The following is a 13,766-nucleotide window of genomic DNA, read 5'->3' on the forward strand; positions in this document are numbered from 1 at the left end:
GCCCATTAACAGCCTGTCATGAACCAGGGAGTGCACCATAACTGGGGAGGGGAGAGCTTTTCTCTTCAGTAGTGTAGTCACTGGTAAAATGTTCATGCTCCTGCAAACATTCCCTCACCCATCATCACCTAAGCAATCCTAAGGAAATTCACTGGCCCATGATTGTCAGGTTTTTAGAGACTTTGCAAAAACAGTGATAAGCCAGAAATTCCTTCATTCAACAAATATTTACAAAGCACCTATATGTTTACCATTTGGAAAGCATTTGCCAAGTGTGCCCTGGGATCCTGTCTTTTGAAATATTTAGTGTTTGAAAAAAAATAAAGGAAAGGTTTCAGGACTAGAAATGTGGCTCTAGCTCATTAATAGAACACAGGTTTAGCATGTACAAAGCCCTAGGTTCAAGTCCCAGCAACACACACACACACACACACACACACACACACACACACACACACACACACACACACATGCATCTGCATGCTTTGTACTCAACTCAGTCCAAAAAACAAGTCTCTTGGAGCTTCATCTTGAACTAGCATATTAAACATAATATGAATGCAAATTTAGGGCATCTCTCCTTAGTTTTGCAGTGACCTTTTTTGAGCCTTGCCACCTCGACAATGGAGGCAATCCAATGTCTTTTTTCTTAAAGAATCCTTAAACCAGGTGGTGGTGGTTTTAATTCCAGTACTCGGGAGGCAGAGGCAGGTGGATCTCTGTGAGTTCAAGACCAGCCTGGTCTACAAGAACTAGTTCCAGGACAACCTCCAAAGCCACAGAGAAACCCGGTCTCAAAAAATCAAAAACCACAGACACACACACACACACAAAAAAAAAGAATCCTCACTCTTGAAGTCAACCAGTAGTTCTGGAAACTTACTCTTTCTGAAGCAGTAGTCTTGACTCAGTGTCCCGTCTAAGAAGAATCGATAGGTCTTGAAACGTTGTGTTTGTGTTTGGTTTGGGTTTTACCGAGTGGGGGACTGCATCTAAGTCCCTGCTGCTGAATTTCATTGCTCAGCCCACACATTCTAGTTTCAACTATGTCTACACAGTGACGCCATTATAAGTCGGTTCTGACAGAATCCAGTTTCCTGCTACAAGGGCATCTTTGCTACTGCAGAGCCCTGTGCAGGCAGCAGTAGCTCTGAGCACATGGAAGCCCAGCATGACAGTTTATTGGACTCACACAACCGTCTACTGTTTTCCAAACATGACTGCTTTGCCACAGTGGCTAGGTATAACTGGGTTCCAAACCACAGCCACACACAGTAACTAGAACAAGCTGTCCCCCATAAACCTCAAAGTCCCGGCACTGAGCCTGTCTCCCTTTCTCTTTGGGGCGTCCCAAGTCAGGACTGTCTCTGTATTAGGGCTCAAGTGGAAAGGAAATAGTCTTTACTCCCACCCCCTTGGAAGCTCCCAGGCCCTTGGTAAGGTTACTTTGGTACATCAAGGTGATACTGGTAAGAAACAATGTAAAGCTATAGTGTTCTTTACCCAGATATGTCTATCTCTAGTCACCAGGTAATAGCATAATTAATACTCTTAAAAATATCTAATTGCTTTCTATTTGAAATTTAGCTAAGTCCGGTATAGGATCCAAAGCACAGCATTAATGAAGTATTATGGGAACAAAGGAGGGAGGGAGGGAGAGAGAGAGAGAGAGAGAGAGAGAGAGAGAGAGAGAGAGAGAGAGAGAGAGATTGTACAATATTGGGCATTTGTCTGGCTCTTCCCAGCACATGTGGAAGTAGTGATGTAAAATGAGGTAGGGGAAGATTCCCCATTCCTTTATAATGTTGTGTAATAAAAAGGATGCAGTGTGCCTTACAAGCTCCTAACTAATGCATCACAGCCTAGTCAGCTTCAGCAAGAGTTAGAATGTCAGAAATTCTCTCCTGAAATCCTTATTCTAAACTAAGTCATCAGCACCTTCTAGGATTCTTGGGAAGCTAGCTCCCTTGTTAGAGTGAGGCAGGTTATCAATGGGGCAAATTCTCAGAAGCTTTTAGGTCAAGGGAAAAAATTACCTGCACTGGTTGGAATGCTTTTAGATCTATTTCGACACTTAAAAGTCTTGATTTCCATGGAGAGTGAAACACGTTGAACCATTGTGACATTCTTAAGCCCTCCCTCTCACTGACACCTGACCCTTCTTTTCTGGTATTTTTATATTAAAGTAACTTAAGCTGTAAGTCCTAGACACAAGATTAATGAAGACACAGATAAACCATTTTCTTGTCAGACTATCTATGAATCGCCAGCTCCTAAATAACCACACAGAGACTTTTATTAATTATGAAATATTGGTCTTTAGCCTAGTCTTGTCTCACTAGTTCTTATAACTTAAATTAACCTGTTTTTATTCATTTATGTTCTGTTATATGGATTTTTACCTCTTTTTAATTCTGTGAGTCTGACTTGTTCTGCCTTTCTTCCTCCCTAAGTTCTCTGTCTCCCTGGAAATACCTCCTATTCGCTCCTGCCTTGCGATTGGCCATTCAGCTTTCTATTAAACAAATCACAGCAATACACTTTTATAGTGTTCAAAAAGATTATCCCACAACACCATTTAATGCTCTTGAGGCTTTCTGATGCTTGAATCCTATTAGGCCACAACACATCACAGGGAGACGATACATATAATGAACATTCTGTAAGCTGGCCACAATCTGGGACAAATTTTTGTTAATCTGTCCCTCCATAGGCTAAAAAGGAGCCCTCTCTAGAGAGCTCCATTACAGTTCTAGAACTGTAAAGGCAAAAGCAAACCTGCCATTTAATAGAAGGTATTATAGAAAAGGGATTGGTTTTTGTTGTTGCTGTTGTTTAAGCCAGGTTTGGTGGTGTACATACTCAGGACATGGTGGCAAGAGGCCCAGAAGTTCAAGGCCAGTGGCAGCTACTGTAAGAGCTCTAGCCCAGCCTGGACTACATAAAACTGTCATAGGAAAACAAACAAAACAACTAAAAGGGGTGTAGTCTTTTCTTCTTGCAGAAGTGTTGGTGTGTTTTGGATTTTAGGAAACATATTTGACTCTCTAATGCATACTCACAACGTGATTGAACAACCAGTTATGTTTTAACTGGATTGTACTACACGTAATTCTTCCCTGAATTAGAGGTCCCTTTATAGTCTTCTCTTATTTGTATGTACATACAGACATAGTCTTTGTCTTGTTGAATTTATTATTTCAGTATATACTTTTATTTGGATTTTAATATAACATTTATTCATTTCTGTGCCAGGGGTAAAGAACTTGAAATCTCTAATATTTTTTACTAGTGAGAGCAATTTTGCAGCTAATTTAATACACATCAATTTCCGTTTGCAATGCAAAAGAAATGATCTTGGCAGATCACCAGTCTGCTTGTATTTCAAACAACATTAAATGGAAATAGGACTGAATTACCCTATAGTTAAAATTCTGTTGTTCCATAAAATAGTTATGGTTACTTTGCTTCTCCTTTTACTTAAAAAGACCATACTTGTTTGTGCACAACTCTATTAAATGACCTGTTCATTTTTTCCTTAATAGCTATATTCAAGAAGTCATGTAAAGTCAATAATTTCAACCCATTTGTTAAATAAATGGGAAACTGCATTGGCCAACTTACTTAAAAACCTATTCTATGCAAAGCCCATATATAAATGTGTACTGCATTGTCTTAGTCAGCCATTCATGTCAGTGCCAAACATCCAAAATAAATCAGCACAAAGAAGTGTAAAGTTTATTTGGCTCTTGCATTCATTCTATAATTGTTAGGAACCTGTTCCTCTGCAAACTTCATGACAGGAGTGTGTGGTGGAGGCCTGCTTAGTGTGTGATAGCCAGAAAGCACGGGAGAGGAGGGGTTCAATATTTCCTCCATGGGCTTGAAACTAATGAGTTAACTTCTTCCAAGTTAGGCCTCACTTCTTACAGGTTCACCCTTCCCCAGTGACATCATACACTGGGTTCAATCTTTTAACACCCAGGCAGTTGGAGAACATTCTAGACTCATACTATGGCAAACATCTTTATTTTTATTTTGCTTAACTTATTTTTTGGAATTACACTGAATATATGAATCAGTTTGGGGAGAACAAAACTCTTTACAGGAACATGTACAATATTGGGGCAACTCACATAATGTTCTGACTGGGTCCTGTGTTGATACTCTAAGGTTTCTTAGGTAGGCAACTTCACTGTAAGTCATGGCAATTATTCTTCTTCGTATCACTCATCTACCCAATAGGATATGGTTTAGTAATGCCTGAACAATCAATAGCATGCGCCTTGCTGATTACTGACTCTCATAGGAATGCTTACAGTGGTTAATTTAAAATGCAATTATTTATTGTCTTCTAATAGAGACTTATCTAGGTCAGGCTGTTTCTTTCTAGTCTTAACTTAGAAAAAATATTCAATAAGGATGAATTTTCCATTTCACCAAACAACTTTCTAGCAACCATAGACTATTAACAATGTTTTTCAATTTGTGCTAGAAGCAAGGCTCATGAGCAGCCTACCGCTTTCTAATGTAGCATATATATTCCTCATCCCATGGCAAACATATTCCTCATCCCATGTACCTGGAATGGAATAGTTCTGTGGAGGGGTCAGAACTGAGACTTTGAGGCCTGGCTGCTAGCCACAGCACTGAATGTCTTCTCAGGCTGTCCAAGCTCAGGGATCTTGGAGCCTTTGCTACTTTTTCAGGCCAAGGAAATTTACATGGACCAAATCCTCAGTGACAGGAAGGAATTCCTGGGAACAGTGGTACCTAGAATAAAGGGAACAAAGGAATCAAGTTGGGTGGAGGAACCCATAACCCTACCATCACCACCACTATCACCACCACCACAACCTTCTTCTTCTTCTTCTTCTTCTTCTTCTTCTTCTTCTTCTTCTTCTTCTTCTTCTTCTTCTTCTTCTTCTTCTTCCTTCTTCTCCTCCTCCTCCTCCTCCTCCCTCCTCCTCCTCCTCCTCCTCTTTCTCCTCCTCCTTCTTCTCCTCCTCCTCCTTCTCCTCCTTCTTCTTCTCTGAGACAGGGTTTCTCTGTGTAACATCTCTGGCTGTCCTGGAACTCTCTTTGTAGACCAGGCTGGCCCCAAACTCACAGAGATCCACCTGCCTCTGTATCCCCGTGTGCTGGGCTTAAAAGCATGTGCCACCACCTCTCAGCTGGCCTTAAGTTCTTGATCTTAAGGTCATAGTCAAAATGCTTGCAGTGAGGATGAGTATGGTATCTGACAAAGTATGGTGGTTTGAATGAGAATGGCTCCCATAGGCTCATATGTTTGAGTACTTGGTCCTGGCTTGTAAAAACTGTTTAGGAAGGATTAGGAGGGATGGCCAGTTGGAACAGCTGTGTCACTGTAGGAAGGTTTTGAGGTGTCTAAATGACTCACACCATTCCCAATACTCTATCTATCTATCTATCTATCTATCTATCTATCTATCTATATCTCTCTCTGCCTCCTACTTTTGGATCAAGATGTAAGCTCTCAGCTGTTCCTTTCACCACACCTTTGCTGAGCCATCATGGACTCTAGCCCTCTAAAACCATAAGCCCAATGATCATTTCTTTTAGAAGTTGCCTTGTTCATGGTGTTTTATTAAGATAATAGAAAAGTAACCAAGACAGAATTATGATATTGTGTACAAGTCTAGCAGGAAGAAGTCACAGGACAGTGTAGGAAAGAAAAGATGAAGCGAGAGCAAGACAAGGCTGAGTGGCTGCCACTTGTCTTCAGGTCATGAGTAGTGGGATTTTTAGATATGTGAGGTTCAAGTGGCTGAGAAATGGGTACGTGGCAGAGCAGTTATCTTAGATGTCTAGGATCCTGATCCTGCTGCGGGGAGAGGTCAAGCTCCCAAAGATGGCTGAAAATGTAGAGAAAAGTCATATTCATTCCCATGTGTTGCTATTCTAAAAGGAGAAGTGGTAAATTGTCTTATGGTGCTCAGCCCTAACCTCCAGTTGTCATCTTGCATGAGTAGCCACTACCATCACCCCCAACTGGCTATGACTGAGCCCTAAAATACCAAAGTCTGGACAGCATGCGTTGTGAGACATTTCTGACACACCTAGACAAAGACCATGGCTTCTTTAGGTAGCCCTGGGACTGTACTTCAAAACCATTGAGGTCTGTGAAGAAGGTACCCTTGCTGTCAATGGTTATGCAGGTGTACAAGGCCAGCTTCTTGCCACATAGTCCCACATGTCCAAAAGTCAACCCTCCAGCACCAGCTACTTATAAAATCAGAGCGCCTCATTAATGTATCTGTGGACTACAGCCTTTCTGACAACCAAGGTCTTTAGTGACATACAGCATGAGGATGGCAGTATAGCCCTTAGCCCTCAGCCTGACCACCAGGCAGGCTATGGTTGGCTCCACTCTTGTCATTGGATGCACAAGTACCACAGATGAACAACTTTATGTCCACCTGCTACTTATGCTTCTTGTCAATGTGCTCTTGAGGAGCCTAGTGAGGCCTGAGGTCCAGAAATTCATGTAGAGGTTGCTGATAATGAAGTCACAGTGATCGAGTCAATGACATGGAGAGGGAATGCTTTGAAAAATATTTCATTACATTTTGTTTATTTATGGGTGTGTGCCAGTGCCTGCACACCATGGTACACATGAAGAAGTCAGAGGACAAGTTTTTCTTTTCTTTTCTTTTCTCTTTAAATTTTTTTTCATTTTACATGCCAAGCCCAGTTCCCCCTCCCTCCCCTTCTCTTGCCCCTTACCTCCCCACTTCCAACCCTAAACCACTCCTCAGAGTGGGAAAGACCTTCCTAGGGGAGTCAACAAAGTCTGGCACACCAAGTTGAGGCAGGACCAAGTCCCTTCCCCCTGTATTGAGGCTGAGTAAGGCACAGGGAACGGGCTCCAAAAAGCCAGTTCATGCACACAGGACAGGTTCTAGTCCCACTGTCAGGTGTCTCCCTCAGCAGATCAAGCCACAAAACTGTCACCCACATTCAGAGGGCTTAGTTCGGTCCCATGAAGGTTCTGCAGTGGTCAGTCCATAGTCTGTGAGCTCCCACTAGCTCAAGTCAGCTGTCTCTGTGGTTTTCCCCATCATGCTCTTAACCCCCTTGTTCATATGATCCCTCCTTCCTCTCTCACTCATAAGTGGATTTTAGATGTAAAGCAAAGGATAACCAGGCTGCAATCCACAGAGAGATTTTTACTTACACAGAGAAGCTAAGTAAAAGGGTGACCCTAAGAGGGACACACATGGAGGGCCCCAGGAAGAGAAAATAGTTAAGATCTCCTGGGTAAACTGGGAGGGGGTAGAAAACAGGGGTGGAGATTGGAAACATGAGGGATCAAAAAGGCCGAGTTGGAGGGTGGACAGAGGGAGAGAGCAATGAAAGAGACATCTTGTTAAAGGGAGTCAATATGGGATTAGAGAGAAACCTGGTGCTAGAGAAATTCCCAGGAATCCACAAGGATAACCTCAGCTAAGGATCCTAACAACAGTGGAGAAGGTGTCTAAATGGGCCTTCCCCTTTAACCAGATGGGTGACTACCCTAATTGTCATCATAGCAGCTATCTCCAGTACGTGGTGGAAGCAGGTGCAGTGACCCACAGCCAATCATTGGGCTAAGCTCTCAGAGGACAGTTTTGAGAGTTGTCTCTCTCCTTCCGTGATGTAAGTCTCAATATTAGACTCAGATAGCTGGGTTTGGCACCCAGCACTGTCACCCACTGAGCAATCTTACCAGGCCAAGAGGAAACCCTTCATGCCTGCTAATGGATAGAGCTTCAGGCCATGCGGGGAGACATACACAGAAGAGGGTACACTTGGTGGCCATTCAGGACCAGGGCTGGGTAGGTACTCGCCTACCCAGTAACAGACACTCGGTAGATGTCAGGGGGAACCTTCCAGCAGCAGAGCTCCAGTCTCTACTGATCTGTACAGGCATGGGTGGACCTTCCTCTAAAAGGACACAGACCCTGAGCAAGTTGACCAGCAGGGACACCCTACTGAGCCACTCCTGTTCTAGTGATTTGAGTATCATCCCAAACATGGGCAAGAAACCCAGCTAGATTATCATGTGCTCTGGCAGGACACCATGAATTAAGTGGTTGCTAGCTATTTGGAGGAAGGAAACATCATGTCAGAGTGATAGGTCCCATTGTCCCCAGCACCAGGTATAAGATAGTCTGATAATGACTTACACCAGGGTGACATAGGAGTGCAGAAGCCTGACACCCAGAGTCTACAACTACTGCCCGAGTGGTGCTGCTAGCGATGATGGTGCTGGGAGAACACTACTGAGCTTCCATCAGCCACTCCACAGCCGTAAATACGAGCCAGTCAAGCTGTATAGAATATTTCTTACCCCATTCCTCAAGCAGGCTTCTAGGATTTGGCCTGAATTTCTGTACCATCCCTGGGAAGTACAAGAGCCCTCTGGTAATGGTTCTTCTATTTGGCAAATCCCCAGTCAGCATAGGAAACTGTGAAGGCAGATATAGTGACATAATATTTATGATTTATTAAAGCTTGCCTGAGGATTCAGAAAGCAAAGTCAGCCACATACCTTTAATCCCAGCAGCCAGAATCTAGGAGGTGGTAGTACACACCTTTAATCCTAGGACTCAGTATTAAGAGGTAGACAGATCTCTGTGAGTTCAAGGCCACCCAGATCTACACAAAATTGATCGAGTCCTAAAGAGACACAGCTCACACAACGATGACCTCAGCACCTTGGATCACATGCCTTTGACCCAGCATTAGGGAGGTACATAAGCAGGAGCAAGGTCTCAGTATCAGGCATTAATTCTCCAGCTGCATTGAAGAGAAGAAGGCTCATTATCAAGGAGATAGGAAGAAACTGAAGTTTCAGGGTTCTCCAGCCATGCTGATAAAGGCAGCAGTTTGAGGCTTGAAGAAGAGCTCGTGGATCAGTCCTTTCAGCCTGAAGTAGAGGCAAGAGCTAGTGGCTGGCTGCTTTGCTTTTCTGATCATCAGCTTGAAGTTTGAACCCCAATATCAGTCTCTGGGTTTTTTATTAATTCGAGTTACAGGCAGGGTTCACCTTGACCTATACATAGCATTGAATGCTTAGAGAAGGAACTGTGTATGAAACTCTGGGTTGATGATGAGAAGTAAAAGCTGTTACATCTGACAAAATGTGCATTCCATTCATAGGGCTTCTCACACTGGAATGGAAACCTGAGGCTTCTTCCAGGAATGGTCCAGGAGCAAAGCTCCCCTGTCTGCCATATTGGCCTCTGCGATGGCCCTGGCTGCCTCTTCCAAGATCAGGTGATTCATTCATCAGTCAGATGTCTAGACTCCAAATGGCAGTGGGATCTTGGGATCCAGGCTACAGGTGTGGAGGAAGGTGTCTGGGCTGGGAGGGGGTGCATGCAGCAAAGCATTCTTGATGGTACAAGGTGCCCTCTGCATTAGCGTTCTGGCCAGGCTGGCACAGCACACAGAGGCAGGTGTGGAAGGAAGCAATCTTCAGACCAGCCAGCCAGCAAGCAGGGCTACGGATTTCTTTCCAGCTCCAGTGTCCTTTAATAAGCCGGACAATCAACACAAAGAAGGCCTCACCCAGACTCCTATGAAATCTCCAACTACCTGTTTTCCAGAAGTCTTGGCATAGCTCTTTTCCTTTGGACACTGATGTCACTTACCATTAGGTGGAGATGGCTTCTGTAAGTATAAAGTCATATTAAAACTAAAAAGAGGGGTAGAGGAATGGCTCCATTATTAAAAGCACTTGTTGCTCTTGCAGGGGACCCACATTCAGCTCCCAGCACCCACATAGTGGCTCACAACCAACCATACCGCCAGTTCAAGGGAATCTACCTTACTCTCACCCCTCTGAGGGCTTTTGCACACATATATGTGATGTACATACACATAAGCAGGCATTACACTCATACATAGGAAAAATAAAATAACTAAATCTTTAAATTTTTTTCAATTAAAAAAATGTAAAGATATTGAGCCCAGGGAGCTGGGAGAAGACAACAGGTGCCAGCCCAGCACCATGAAGACTGAGCAGGAGACAAAGATCTACGTGCTCACCCAAGGATCTCTGTCCCGGGCCAGGAAGAGACAACAGGAGCCCACCTGGTGCCATTACAGTGAACAAATATATGGTGGGGTATGGAAGAATGAGAGAGACAGAATGGTTCATGTCCTGTGGAGAGAGGCAGATCCAAAGAGGTGAAGGTAGTGAGGAATGGGCTAAGGTGGGTAGCCTGCTTGTCACCCAGGGCCGTGGTGATGTCTGGGCCTAGACTGCTGCCAAGAGCCATGCCTGGGTCCATGGCTCTGGCACAGCTTCTGTGTTGATGTCCATGGCTCCTGTTACCACCAAAGACCTAGAGGATAGGTGTGCACAGAGTTGGTCCCACCCCTCACTGGCTGTGACTCTAGAGAGAACTGGCCCTGCCCCTCACCAGCTGCAGCATTTGAGAGTATAAGTCCCTCACCTCCCCTGGGCAGCAGGATGGAGCTGACTCTGTTGGTCCTGGTCCGGATGAAGGCAAGCTGGCCCTGAGGGCATGAGAGTGAGAGAACAGACCCTGCCCCTCATCTGCCATATTGAGGGAAAGATGTCCCTCACCACCCCCCTGCACACTCCTCACAACCTGTGGCAGTAGGGAGAGCTGACCCAGCCCCACACCAGCTACAGCACTCTGAGAATAGGCCCTGTGCCTTGCTTGGGCAGCTGGCCCTGTTGACAGGGGTGCAGGTGAGCTTGTCATAAGAGATCTGGTCCCACCCCTCATCTACCATATTGTGGCAAGGGTGAGGGAGAGGAGGACCCACATCACCACCTGTTGTAGGTGAGCTGACTCCAAGGGCATGAAAGCAGTAGAACTGACCCTGTCCCCTGCTGCTTACCGCATAGGGGCTAGCCTGAGCAGTGCTGGAGAGCTCACCCTGGTGTGGAGATGAGGGAGAGATGTTGGGCTGACCAACCATGCAATCACCCAGACCCAGAATCAGATCACCCCAACACCCACCCCATCTGTGATCTGCTGGAGCATGTGAAGGAACCTGACCTGCAGTCCAAAGCTACAGGGTCTCCATGTCACAGGATAACAACAGGATATCCAAGAGGAGTTCCACTAAGGATTCAATATGGAAAGTGTAGCAGAAACCAGCAGCCTCGAACCAGACCAATGACTCGAACACTTGCAAGTAAGATGTGTGGACTAAAGGGCATACTGTGTGAATCACTGTGTCATATTAAAGCTTTCATGATGAGATTTTTCTTTTCTTTTAAATTTTATTTTGTTTTTTTCAATATTTTATTTATTTATTATTATGTATACGACATTCTGCTTCCATGTATATCTGCACACTAGAAGAGGGCACCATATCTCATAACAGATGGTTGTGAACCAACATGTGGTTGCTGGGAATTGAACTCAGGACCTCTGGAAGATCAGTCAGTGCTCTTAACCTCTGAGCCATCTCTCCAGCCCCTAAGTTTTATTTTGTTTTATCTTAGGGTGGGTACCAAGGGCAGAAGGCAGATGTGAGGGGACAGGAGATGAGTGGGATGGAGGTGGGTGGTGTGAAACCCACAAAGAATCAATAAGAAGTGAAATTAAAAAAAAAAAAGCATATTGAGCCAGGCATTGTGGTGCAAGCCTTTAATCCCAGTACTTGGGAGGCAGAGGCAGGCAGATCTCCGAGTTTGAGGCCAGCCTGGTCTACACAGAGAGCACCTGGACAGCCAGGACTACATCCTGCCTCAAAAAAAGTTTTCTTTTAATGTATCGAGTATCAGACACTCATAAAGTGGGAAATAGAAGGGACTGTAAAAGTCATTCTTTGATCCCACATTTTACAAGAAAAACAGAGACTTTACAGTGGTGTTCAGTAAGCATGCCTGGCTTATTCTTTGGAGGGGACCTTGAGAAGTGACCAACAGCTGGACTTCCTTTAGTGACAATATAACACCAATCCTGTCAGAAAATACATACCGAATGCCTGGCACTGTAATTTTACTCCTCAAATTACAGTCATTTAGAGAGAGCTGACATTCTGGCAATTTTCCACGTCTGACTTGCAGAAAATGCAATCGAATTGATTTAAGAAATCATTGCAAACCAAGTATTAACAGAAAACAGCCTGAGGAGGTACTAGTAAGAGAGGGATGGCTCTGTGATTCTCAGAAAGCCTGTCTGGTCCATTCATATTCAAATGATAAGTGACAGTTCTGAAGAGGATATTATCTTTTTCATATTTATTTTATTTAGTGTGAGCATTTTGCTTGCATGTATGTCTATGCACCACACTCGTACCTGGTGCCTCAAGGTCAGAAGAGAGCATGTGATTCCCTGGGACTAGAGTTGCAGACAGTTGGGAGCTCCCATGTGGGTGCTAGGAATTGAACCCTGGTCCTCTACAAGAGTAGCCAGTGCTCTTAACCATGGAGCCCACTCTCCAGCCTGTATTATTTTATAATCTTCACTCACTCTATTCATTTTTCCTCTTTATTGAGGTAAATTGTTGAAGAGCATACGTTTGCCATTATTTCCAGCTTGAGTTCCATGACTTTAAAATGTATGAACTTGGTCATGTTGCCTAATCCCTTTAAAACCAGTCCCCCTCCCCTCTGAAAACTCCACCATGAAAGTAACTTGCTCATATTAAACACAGTGGGGGTAGAGCTTTAAGCACATTTAGTGACAACAGCCAATGTTATTATAACCAGCGTGATACAATTATCCTCAACATTGCCAACTGAGCAGATGCATGTACCTGTACAACAATCTTAGATGATTAGGTGTTAACAATAAATCTTTCCGCCAAAAGTCGCCTGAGTCCCACCGCCACTTGTGAGCTTTACGCCAGCTGCCCACCAGAGTTAGACCCAAATGAATACACAGAAACTTGTATTAGGTTCAAAGCTGCTTGGCCAATGACTAGGATTCTCATCTGTTAGCTCAGTCTCAATTATCATACATCTATATATTTTATAAGACTTATCTTATCGGATGCCTTATTGGCGTCCCTCCTTGCCGTGGCTCACATCCTGCCACTGGAAGAGGCGAAAGGGAAAAAGGGACTCTTCCTGTTTCTCCTTCGCTTATATGAGTCTCCTTGCTATGTCACTTCCTGCCTGGATCAACACTTCTCTACTACATTTCCCAATCCTCTTTGACTCCTAGTCTCGTCTACTTGCTGTCTCATTGGCCAAACAGTATTTAACAATCAATAAGATAAACATACACAGTACATTCCCCATCAATTAGGACAGTAACTTGGGGCCTGTCATAGAACATTTAATCATGCCACCAATTTTGGTTTGTTAAGTAACTAGGGTTTTCTGACAGACTACACACACCATGCTGGGATCTGGAACATCATTCTCCCAGGGGTCTCCACTGGGAGACTAAAAGATTGTTGTTAGGTTTCCTTTAGAGCCTCTAGTCAGAGTATACCCTCACCCTAATATCATCATACATTCTACTTGTTCCCTGGAGTTGGAAAACTAGATACTTCTCTTTGCCACACCTCTCACTCTTTTATTTTATTTTTATTTTTCCATGACAGGGTTTCTCTGTGTATCCCTGGCTGTCCTGGAACTCACTCTGTAGGCCAGGCTGACTTCAAACTCAGAGAGATCCACCTGCCTCTGCCTCTGCCTCTCTCTGCCTCTCTGCCTCTCTGCCTCTCTGCCTCTCTGCCTCTCTGCCTCTCTGCCTCTCTGCCTCTCTGCCTCTCTGCCTCTCTGCCTCTCTGCCTCTCTGCCTCTCTGCCTCTCTGCCTCT

The sequence above is a fragment of the Cricetulus griseus genome, assembly GCF_003668045.3.
Source record: "Cricetulus griseus strain 17A/GY chromosome 1 unlocalized genomic scaffold, alternate assembly CriGri-PICRH-1.0 chr1_0, whole genome shotgun sequence".
In the NCBI taxonomy this organism is placed as follows: domain Eukaryota; kingdom Metazoa; phylum Chordata; class Mammalia; order Rodentia; family Cricetidae; genus Cricetulus; species Cricetulus griseus.